Consider the following 12,756-nt stretch of genomic DNA (forward strand, 5'->3'; position numbering starts at 1 on the left):
ACATTTTCCTTCTGTAACAGCACAGATGAAATCAGACGCTTGCGGGAAAAATGAACAAGAAAGGCTTTACTAATGAAGATGGAATCCGAGCTCGTAGTTAAAAAGAAAGCGTGGGTCAAAACCAAATAACTTAGCCAGAAAGCAAACATAACAATAAACAAACAATCCAAAGGGAGAGGCAAAAGATCCAGGCCAGGAAACAGTCCAAAAGGTCAGAACATGGAGAGATAACCAAAGGCAGACATTCCAAATGGAAAAGCAAAAGACATAATCGGAAAACAGGCAAAAAGGTCAAAGCTAATTACCCATGACATACGACACAGGTGAACCAAATCAGTATTCAGGAGAGTGAGACCGGCGATTGGAGCGTGAAGGCAGGTCAGAAGTTGCAGGAATCATGTGATCCCCCAGAGGAATCTGGGACATGGAGTCCAGGTGAGTGTCAGAGCCTGAGGGGTGTGTGACACCTTCCATAGTCTGACATATTTGTCCACTTTCAAGTCGAAGGTCTTGGCCCACTTACACGGATATCGCGATGCATCGCAGAAGATTGTCTTGCAATATATCGAGTATCACAGATTCTCAGTATCATGATATCATCATTATCATGGGCAACGTATCATGATAATATCATGCGATGCACATGTATAATATCATGCGATGCCCTGTGATTCCCACCACTATTTAAGAGGTGGGCAAATGTCATGCGTAGTGCCTAATATCATCAGCCACATGAATGAAATTGATTAAAAAAAGGCCAATTTTTAAACTCCCGAATTCAGTCCCAGGCGATGCCACAGCCATCCGTAACCAACAGACCAGGGAAGCCTTCTCTCTCTCTGTGGGTGGGAAGGCTCTTCCTCTCCTCACATCACTGTAGCATGATGTTAGCCAATATAGGCTTCTGTTAGCTGACATAACAGAATTAGCCATTAGCATTCTCTTCGAAACACGCTGAGCTGTCCAGTGATGTTGCTTTTGCATCAGTTTGAAAAGAGCTTAATGTGCATTAGATGAAGTATGTTCTAGCCTTCACCCTTCCAGTCTGTTAGCATTGTGCGGGAGGGAATGAGGGACCTTTTTAATGTTGCACTCATTTAAGATGAGGTGATGCCCAGTTTTGGAAAACCTCTAAATCCCAGATATTAATGAAGATACAAAAGCCCACGTTTGGCTCATTGATTAGGCACAATGGTGTTGTTGTCTCAAATGAGATCTGAGGCCTCCTGACTGGTAATCAATATAATAACAATATAATAATCTGATAACTCCAGAAAATCAGATTTTGTCAGTAATCCAATCAACACGTTTATAAGCACTTGAGTAATCTGATAATGGGGAAACTCTGAATCTATATGAATCAGACAGTAATCGGATTTCTGCTTTGCAACCAGCCAATAAAATCACAGGAGGAGATGTGACGTTAAACGCATAATAAAACTCAAATTTCAAGCTGCGGCTTTTTTTAAAACACTTCCCTGAACAGGTGAACATACATCATCTAGAAGATGAAGAATATCTAAATCCTTCATCTCATCAATCAAGTGTTTGTTTTCAGCCACAGCACTGCTGCTTATTTCCAAGGCGTTTTCGCACACGCTCAGACTGAGAAAGGCGAAAGAAATCAGAGTAAGAGTTCACGTGTGCTGACGAATCTGATTACTGGGCTAAACTCCAGCTCTCTTTAGCAGATTTCTTAATCAGATTTCTAGATCGGAGCAAGATGTTTACATGACCATTTGAATAATCGGATAACTGCAGTAATCCGATCACGATTGGATTATTGAGTGCGTGTAAACACACTCGTTGTCAACACTGATTGACAGGAGATGATTTTCCATTCACTGTTTTTTACCGTTACACTCAATCAATATAAGCAACATTGAAGAGACTTTAGCTTTAGGCCCTTCAGGGTTTTGAATGGTCTGTTACTGACACACTGCTAACACATGCTGACTCTAACTGAGAGTGATTCACAAGCAACTGCTCAGGATTCTAAATAGCAATACCAGACAGTAATCCAGGAAGAAAGTGTTTATACTGGCCAAATCACACCCTGCGCGAGTCAGCAAGAGCTTCAACCCTCGAAAAATTCCACAGAATAGAGTCACCGTGCTGTTCCGTCTGGGACAATAAGATGTTTAGCCGGCGTCTGACCAGAGCCGCTTTCTCCTCTTTCTGTGGCGTGGCTTGGGTCGGGTTAACCACTGTGGAAGCCGTATGTGACGTAATGGCTGTTCCTCCTTCTCAGCCTATGTCCAGACCACAAACTCTGCTCATCTCCGTGTGGCTCAAACTCACAGCACAGCTTAGTGGTTTGTCCAGTTTTGTTCAGTTTAGCGCTGAGGTGAGTAGACCACGAAAACCCTATGCCTGGTCAGGGAATCCTCTGTTGAAGCTACAGTTAGCACTTTTTAAGAACTCTGGTGCTGTCACCTGGTTTAATTTAAAGGTGCATTTGGGGAAGAACACTGTAACATCAGTTGTGCTGCCCATCTCCAAGCAGATTCATCTGGTCAAGTGGGGTTGCCGGTTCGAAGTATCCTACGTGATCAGTGAGTGACGTACAATGGTGAATACACCATTAGGAGTCAAGCCAGAGACGTGAATGGGAAATCTTGCAATGCTCAATATGGTTTGCTTATGAAAAAGTCCTGCCCTACAATTAAAACAGCCAATTAGCTTGCTGGTTACACCATGAGCAGAGAAGGATCAATGATATTGTTACGCTAGTGGGGAAAGCACCCTGGACATGAAGATCTGCGCAAGCCAAGTAGCCAGTACAAACAGTAAAATCATGTTTTTTTGTGCATTACTGAGCCAAATGGTACAAACTATTTGGGAGGTTTTTGTCAGATTTTATCCGTGGTTTCAAATATGTTATTGAAAAGGTAACTGGATCTTACGTTTTAAGTGTTTTGGGCTCTCCCCGTTCAAAGAGATAGGAGCCTGGACTTGTATGCCTGGAAATAACTGCCCGGAGGCGTTGAAAAGACTTCCCTATAGGGACTCTTGGTAGTGCAGGGTGATAGTGTTATACACTATGCTATCACTACACAGTCAGACCAGCACTGTGAGTTACACCTGTGAGACTTGGGTATCCAACCAATCCAACTTTAATTTTTAACAAACCATCTCCCACACTGCAGCTTTAATGAGGGATTTTAAAACAATCACCATAATAAAAGGAAACGAATTTTTCAAAAATATAAATAATTAACTCATTAAGTCATTTAATGTGGTTTGATATGAAATGCCTGTTCTAGAGAAACTTACAGAGTTATAATTGTTCCCAATGGTGGTGATGGGAACCAGACATCTAAAGAATTGAATGGGGAATTCCAGTTTTTCATTATGTCTGTATAATTCAATTGTTGGGATATAAACGGTCATTCAGAGTTCTTCTCCATTCGAAATAAACAGATTTCTTTACAGTGGTGGGGACGGGAACCAGGGGTCGACACAAATATAGCCATTTTATTCACCATTCAAAACCACCAATGAGCCTACACATGTCTTCTGAGATTTTATGTGTAATGTTGATGATAAACTAATGAAAAATACGTTTTCTCTGAAAGCTATTTTGCCAAACAATGTCCTGCATGTAGCTTTCCACCATAAATAGATTTTAAAGACTACATTTTAGGCCAAAGCCCTCGCTCGAAAAACAAACAAAACAACGTCTCAGGCATTAGGCAAAGTATTTGTAACGTTAAACACTTTAGACGCCTTCTTTAGACGTAAAGAATTCAGATTCTGTAGGTTTCTCTACAATGTACAGTTCCCCTCTTTAGTACAGTTGCTGTTCTGTAAGATCTGCAAAAACTGTATATTTTGAGCCACCCTTGCTATGTGATTTAAGAAAGGTCATATATATGACAGCCAAAACCATAAAGAATAATATTTATCCCACTTCGGAGCTTTAGCGCCCTTGAAGGGGCTTTTCCAGCAGAGTATGTGTGTAAGATGGTAGGCAGAAGCTTTTTGAGTCATCTGGGTGGCAGGTGTGGTGGGCAGCCCACAGTCTGGTGCTTTTCTTGTGTGATTGACCTAGATCTGCCTCATTCCCTGTGACTCAGACGTCCACTGACGCTTGTCATAGCGCGCTTAAAATCGCCCCACCATGTGAGCTGTAGTTATGAGGGATTCTATTACCATGATGACGAGGGGTACGGCCCAAACTGACTTTTCCACAGCCTGTGTAGGAAGTTAATTAAGGTTTCAGCCATCGAGGGTGTCCCACTGTGGAGGCCACAGCAGTGCAGTGGAAATGTTATGTCCCACCATGAGCTTTAAAATGTAGCTAATGAGTGTGTATCCCAGTAGATCCTGTGTGTCCCAGACTGCATTGCAAGTCAAGCCAAACAACAATAAGATGGCTTCAAAATACCCACCCATACTGGTGTTCACACACACTCACAATGCTCTGAGCATTACATTTTAATTGGTCACTTTATTATACATAGTATAATGTATAATATATATATATATATATATATATATATATATATATATATATATATATATAGTAGCCCCACCTTTATTGTACAGAGACTGTAGTAAAGTCGAAAAGGCCATTCACAGAAATATGATCCCACCCCTTCTAAATCAAAACATGATTGGTTGATTCCTCTCTTGCTTCCTAATTGTTTTGGTAGTAATCTATGATGTTAGGCCTTCAGTACAGCTCCTGAAGTCCTAAGCAATGACGAAGCTTGCTTGGCTGTATGTATCTAGATACCACCTAGAACCATCATGCAATTTACGATTTTAACTTTTGTTTCCAACCAAAACTTAACAACATTATTAGAATTACTACACTTCTTACAGAATTTAAATGTCAATACTGTTAAATAGAAATGAACTAAAATATAGACTTCTAAACATTCTTTAACTCCTGGTGATCAAAGCCCCAAAGGTTCCCACTGCTGTACAGTGGTCCTGTAACACAGGTGGAGCTCACAGAGTGGCCAGTGAGTGGTCGTAGTCAATGTAGCCTAACTAAAGTAACCATTTCAAATTCATCTTATATCACTGCTGACATTCAAGACAGATTTGCTCACCTTTGTGAGTTTCAGTTTTTGCTTTAAGCTGTTGTAACTCCTTTAACCCTCTCCATGTCTATCAGTATCCTTTCTAATTAAGGAATCCAGTTTCCAGGTTGCACATACATAGCTTATATAAGCTCCATAGAAAAACATTGACCAATAGAACAGGACACTCTGGAACAGCCGCCCATGACGCACCAGGCCTGATGCCAAGCATCAGCTAGAGGGGTATAAAGCCCCCCAAACACTGGGCTGTGGAGCGGTGCAACTGCATTCTTTGGAGTGAAGGAGCTCCATCCAGTACCTTTGGGAGGAGTGGGATGAGTTTTGGACATGCTGCCTGGCATTAGAAGATTTTGTGGCTTATTTCGTTTTTCTTTCACGCCACGTTTAAACAGTTCACTGTGCTGGCAGAAACATACCGCTCTTTACTTATTCCAGGCTAAACGCTTGACTTCGATTCAAGAAATAAACACAAGGTTTATGGCTAGAAAAAATAAACGTCTGAAATGTATAGAGATGCTGTAGATATTTATACAGAAGGGTAACTATGAAATGTTCGTGTCAACAGTGTGTAGGCCTGAGCAGGAACAGGAAAGGGGTGGCAGGATTTCAGCAGGTTAATGTTTTAAAATGCCACCCGTGGGACGCATAGGGGGTGGAGAGGGGGTTGGATTTGCTGATTGCAGACAGCCAATTCATTCTCCATGCGGATAGAAAAGACATACTCGCAATGAGAATGTGTGAGCGGAGGCAGGGGGCGAGGGGTAGAGAGTCGTTCTGCCTGTAGTACACAGGGCACTGAGGGTCAAGTTCAGATCAGAAAGTGATTTTGGAATTTTTCACGTTATTCTGTTTGTTTTGGTTGGTTCAGCTGGATTCTACTTGTGCTGATTTGGCTCTGTTGTTGCTTATTTATTCTGTGATGTTGGACGTTGATGGTGATGTATATGTGGCTTATGAAGGGGTCTGTTAGGTGATGTCAATTTAGGCTTTATTTTCTTTTTTTTTATACTCAACTTGCTCACCAGCCAAGACTCTCTCCATCACACCATCCTGCGAGACAGTGAGCACACACTCATTGTAACGGGGAGCGAGGAGGCGGACGCATATGCGGAGATAAGCAGTACTTATTATGGGCAAATCCAGAGTCATAGTCCAAACGGTCCAGGGTCATAGAGCCAACACGGATGGATTGGGGGACAGACATGACAGAAACCAGAACCAAACCAGCTGAACAGTACAAACAACAGAACAAAGACCAATACAAACACCACCACAGCAGATAATAAATACATAAGGGTAACAAGGGACAGGTGCAAACACCGGTGGAGACAATCAGGGGTGGAGTCATGAAACAAGGGGGCAGGACTAGAAAACCAAAACAAATACACATGGGCCAAACCAAAGCAAATGCACATGGGAGCCAATCGTGACACTCATGGATGGCTATGGCATCGCTGGGGCTCAAACTCACAACCTCCTGTTGGGTAGATGTTTAGATAAACTTTAGCCGAGATGCAGATCTAGAAACAGTAGCTTGGAGAATTTTTGACTGAACTAAGACTGAACTAACTCTGGTGTCCTCAAGTTGACTCAACTCCATGTAAAAAGCCATGTAATCAGTTACTAAATCATTTTAAGTTACGCTGACCTCTCATTTTTTACAGTGTGGGGCTGCCCACTGCTCCGGGCAAGTGTCCTCACTGCCCCCTAGTGTATGTGTTCACTAGTATGTATGTTGTGTTTCACTGCACGGACGGGTTAAATGTGGAGGTGAAATTCCCCCATTGTGGGACTAATAAGGGTCACTTAATCTTAAATATTTTAGTTGATTACATTAATTAAACATATCCCAGTCCACTAGCAGGCCCAAATGAGGCTACAGAACTACCAGTTGAAAGGTTCTTTGTTGCTCTTCTATGTCTATAAAGAACCCTTTTGGCATCATTACGATATCATCATGCACTCAGGGTTGTACATGTGTTTTGTTATCCCTCCTCTTGTTCCTCCATCTGGTTCTCGTTTTGCCCTTTTTAGCACTTTTGAGCTGAGGGTAGCTTTAAGAAGGTGATAATACTTTAAAGGGCTGGTTTATTAAAACCAGTTTTACCCCAAACATAACTGAAGTCTGTATAGACTCTTATTATATTATCCTCAAGTCCAGTTTACAACAAGGAAGCCAACATCAGGCACCAAACATGTGGTTGATTGGCCGTTTGGGGTTCGGGGGAAATGTGTAAAAGTCCCCAGAGAAACTGAGCGGAGCATCAACATCAGCTTTAAATTTCAATACATCGTATTCAATTCAAATTTTTAAACCAATTTTTAATTATTACTATTTTTGTAATTATATTTACATAGTATAGCAAAATAACAGTAATAAATCTGTTATAACTACCATATTCTGTTTGTTTGGCTTGTGTGTATTGATCAGCTCTGCTCACTGCTGTCTGTCGTATTTTGTCTGGTCTGCAAATGGTTTGATTATTCCAGGAGCCTCATGACTCCGCAGCCAAAAAATGTGAGATTTGCCTGCGAACTCTCTCCTGTGTGTGTGTGTGTGTGTGTGTGTGTGTGTGTGTGTGAGTCCCTCTCTGGATCTATGCAGTCATTTCCGCAGAGACTCAATGCAAACATTCCCACTTTTCTCAAAGGAAGTGACTCAATTCACTTTCTCTCTCTCTCTGTCTATCTCTATTTCTCTCTCTCTTTCTAACTCTCTGTCCCTCTCTTTCTGTCTCTGTCTGCCTCTCTTTAACTTTCTCTCTCTCTCTCTCTCTCTGTCCCTCTCTCTCTCTCTCTCTGTCCCTCTCTCTCTGTCTCTGTCTGCCTCTCTTTAACTCTCTCTCTCCCTCTCTCTCTCTCTCTCTCTCTCCCTCTCTCTCTCTCTCTCTCTCTCTCAGTTCAGTTCTGAACAGTTTTATTGAGATGACAGTGTCAGTGCAGAACTGCCAAAGTATTACAGCAGCAGCAAAACATTGATATTAAGGACTAATCGATGGTGAAGGACTTTGCCGCATGGTGCGAGTGGAACCACCTGCAGCTCAATGTGACAAAGATTAAAGGAACTGGTGGTGGACCTGAGGAGGGACAAGGCACTGGTGACCCCTGTGTCCATCAGGGGGGTCAGAGTGGACACTGTGGATGATTACAAATATCTGGGAGTGTATATTGACAATCAAATCAAATCAAATCAAATTTATTTATATAGCGCTTTTTACAACTGATGTTGTCACAAAGCAGCTTTACAAAAATGGGAATCACAGCACAGAGAATCAGACAAAACACTGAACATAATATACAGAATATACAGAATATACAGAACCCCCGTGAGCGCTGAGGCAAGGAAAAACTCCCTCAGAGCTGGAGGAGGAAGAAACCTCGGGAGGACCAAGACTCACATCTAAAGGGGGGACCATCCTACCACTGGTCAGACAACTTATAAGTTAAACATTGAAAAGTCAATTTTACATCCACGCAGTTCTAATATATTCAGGTGTGTATAATCAACAGTGGAAACAATTAGAGTTCATATAGATTTGGATGTGATCTGTAGTGGAGAAGCTGCGTTCCAGAAACTTCCATCAGTCTGGTCAATGAGGGGGACAGGGGGACTTGAGGGTGGGACATCCATCAGTATTGGGCCGGACCGGTGGACAGTCAGTAACTCGGAGGAAGGAAAGATTTAGGAATTAGTTTAGACTGGATTTATGAAGAACAGAAAATGTAAAAAATTATCAGAGTGTGACTAATGACTCCGGCAGGTCTGAATATAACAGCCTAACTAAAGGGAGAGAGCCAGAAGGTAACATAGACACGGAGGCTCCCTGAGACACTGGCATTCACCCACTCCACCGTCCACAAACCTGAGTGACTGCATGTAGTGAGTGACAGCAGCACCAGCATCTCAGTTTACCCACAATTCACTATGTCCATGAACCCCTGGATCTGCAGCCTTATCTAAAGGGAATTAACATTAACTACCAAAAGCTAAACTAAACAAGTAAGTTTTTAGTCTAGACTTAAAGATTGAGACTGTGTCTGAGTCCCGAACATTATCGGGGAGATTATTCCAGAGTTGGGGCGCTTTATAAGAGAAAGCTCTTCCTCCTGCAGAGCTTCTCTGAATTTTGGGAACTACTAGGAAGCCAGCACCCTGTGATCTAAGTAATCGTGGTGGTTCATAATAGGAGATAAGGTCTCTCAGATACTCAGGAGCGAGCCCATGTAGGGCTTTATACGTTAACAGGAGAATTTTATAGTCTATGCGGAATTTGACTGGAAGCCAGTGAAGAGCTGATAGGACTGGACTAATATGGTCAGATTTTCTAGTTTTAGTAAGGACCCTGGCTGCAGCATTTTGAACTAGCTGAAGTTTATTTAAGTTACTGCTAGAACATCCTGACAGTAGCGCATTACAGTAGTCTAGCCTTGACGTAATGAAGGCATGTACTAATTCTTCTGCGTCATGTAAGGATAAAGCATTTCTTAGCTTGGCGATGTTACGGAGATGTAGAAAAGCTGTTTTAGTAACATTAGATATGTGTTTATCAAATGCTAGATCTGAATCTATGATAACGCCAAGATTTTTAGCTGTTGAACCAGGTGTGACTGAGAAGTCGGCCAGATTCAACATTAGGTGTGATAATTTATTTCTAGCAGCTTTAGGGCCAAATAGAAGAACTTCTGTTTTATCACTATTTAATAGAAGAAAGTTGTGTGACATCCATGATTTCACATCTTTTACGCAATCCTCCATTTTCTTTATTCTCTGTTTGTCATCAGGTTTGGCTGATATGAAGAGCTGCGTGTCGTCTGCATAACAATGAAAATTAACATTATGTTTTCTAATAACTTTGCCCAGGGGGAGCATGTATAACGTAAATAATAACGGTCCTAAGATAGAGCCTTGTGGAACTCCATATCTAACCTTTGTATAATTGGAGGGTATATTATTTACCCTCACAAACTGAAAACGATCGGTCAAGTATGATTTGAACCACGATAAGGCAGTTCCAGTTATACCGACCATTTTCTCTAATCTTTCTAGGAGGATATTATGATCTATTGTATCAAAAGCTGCGCTCAGATCAAGAAGTACCAGTAAAGAAACGCAGCCTTGGTCAGCGGCAAGAAGCAGATCATTTGTTATCTTAACTAAAGCTGTCTCAGTGCTATGATGAGGCCTAAATCCAGATTGGAATTTTTCATAGATCTGGTTTCTTTGCAGATAAGAGCCAAGTTGTTGGGCCACGGCCTTTTCTAAAATCTTAGGAATAAATGGTAAATTTGAAATAGGTCTATAGTTAGATAGTACACTAGGATCAAGATTTGGTTTCTTGATCAAAGGTTTAATTACTGCTAGTTTAAAGGCTTTGGGAACATGCCCCAGGTTTAATGATGAGTTTACTATTGTTAATAGTGGTTTAATTATGTCTGGTAATACCTGTTTTAATAGTTTTGTGGGAACTGCATCAAGTGTACAGGTTGTGCAGTTTGATGAGGAGATAATTTTCTCCAGTTCTAACTGATGTAGTGGGTTAAAAACTTCCAACTTGACTTCGGTAGCTGGATTTTGTTCTATATCAGCCACACCAGATGACAGACAAGATGTGCTATTTATCTGTTGAATTTTGTCCCGAATATTTTCGATTTTATTATCAAAATAGTCCATAAAAGCATTGCTAGTGTGGATTGCTGGAATCTGAGGATCAGTACCTGCCTGATTTTTAGTCAGTTTAGAAATAACACTAAAGAGAACTCTAGGGTTGTTTTTATTAATCTCGATCTGAGAGGCCAGATACTCTGAGCGGGCTTTATTAATTTCTCTTCTATATTCAACAATACTGTCTTTCCAAGCAGAGTGGAATACTTCCAGTTTGGTTGATCGCCATTTTCGCTCAAAATTTCGTACTAATTGCTTTAAAGTACGAGTTTGGTCGTTATACCACGGCGCAAGTTTTTTCTGTCTCTCTTTTTTGTGTTTAAGTGGTGCTACACCATCTAAAGTAGACCGGAAGGTATTTTCTAAACAATCAGTTAGTTTGTCTAGTTCTGCTGGGTTACCTGGAGAGTACACTATGGTTGATAAATCAGGAAGGTTATCAGTAAATTGTTGAGCGGTAAAGGGCGTTATTGAACGTTTCATAGAGTAGCTGGGGGATGTACGTATATTATGACTAAGATGAAGTTTAAAAGAAATAAGATAATGATCTGAGATTACTGAGGTTTGAGAAAGAATATCTAGGTTATCTATGCTAACACCCAGGGTCAAAACCAGATCCAGAGTATGATTACAGTAATGCGTAGGTCCTGTTACATTTTGAGCAATACCAACTGAGTCTAGAATTGATGCAAAAGCCTTTTTTAATGAGTCATCAACTTTTTCAAAATGAATGTTGAAGTCTCCTACTATAATTACTTTATCACTACAAACTGCTAAATCTGCAGCGAAATCACTAAATTCTTTTAAAAATTCTACATAGGGTCCTGGTGGTCTGTAAATATTAATTAAAGAAAATGCATTCTGTTTTGTAATTGGATTAATTATATTGATGTAAAGAAGCTCAAAAGAAGTGAAATTATCATAGTGTTTCTGATTGACAGCTAGGGAATTTCTAAAAATTATGCAGACCCCGCCTCCTCTACCGGACGACCTGGGGTTGTGTATATAATTATAGCCTGCAGGGGTGGCTTCGTTTAATGCTAAATATTCATCGGGTCTAATCCAGGTTTCAGTGAGGCACAACACATCAAATTTCTGATCAGTTATGATTTCATTCACTATTACTGCTTTTGAATTTAGAGATCTTATGTTAAGTAAACCAATCTTTAGTTTTGAAGTGCTAGTGCTACAGTCTGGATATGATTGTTTAATATATGTTAGGTTATTTAGATTTACTGTTTGAGTTTTTTGACATTTATGTTTGACTCGGGGGACAGACACAGTCTGAATACATTGGTATCTAGGTAATAAACTGGACTGGGCTAAGAACACAACGCCCTTTACAGGAAGGGCCAAAGTCGTCTCTATTTTCTGTGGTCCTTCAACATTGTGGTCCTTCTATTAATATTATAAATTAATTATAATCATTATTATAATTATACTAATAGCAAACCAATGATTTATTTGTAAATTTGTATACCTATGTTGTGCAATATTGGGGGTCAGCAGGGTGGGCATACAGAGGGTGTTACCCACTGCCTCTCAGGCTGTGATGTGTAGTTACATATTTAGCAGTGAGGGAGCTGAGTACTGAGAATTAATAGGCTCTGTAGTGATGCCTGAGATACTCCTGGGTCTCGTTTCACGATCCTACTATTTAACGAGCCCTCGCCAACTTCCACTCACCACTCAGACGCGGGTCACACCAACAGCACAGAGGTGGCCACTCAGAGAGGAGGAGGGAACAGCGAGGAGTGGACTTTCAATCAGAATGCACTGGCCTTCGGTCAGGCTAAAGTTAGCCGTGCAATGTAATGCAAATAAGCCGTGCTTTGTAATGAAATAAGTTTTTTGGAGACGTCTGATTGGAGCAGATCATAAAACGCTTAAAATACCTACAATTAGCAATTAGTCTGGTTGTATGCTTCGTTTTGAAAATAGCAGTAATGCCAACCAATTAGTGCTCACTAGCAGGACTGCTAACCAATCAGCACTCAGTAACAGGACTGCTAACCAATCAGCACTCAGTAACAGGACTGC

The sequence above is a fragment of the Pygocentrus nattereri genome, chromosome 23 (genome assembly GCF_015220715.1).
Source record: "Pygocentrus nattereri isolate fPygNat1 chromosome 23, fPygNat1.pri, whole genome shotgun sequence".
In the NCBI taxonomy this organism is placed as follows: Eukaryota; Metazoa; Chordata; class Actinopteri; order Characiformes; family Serrasalmidae; genus Pygocentrus; species Pygocentrus nattereri.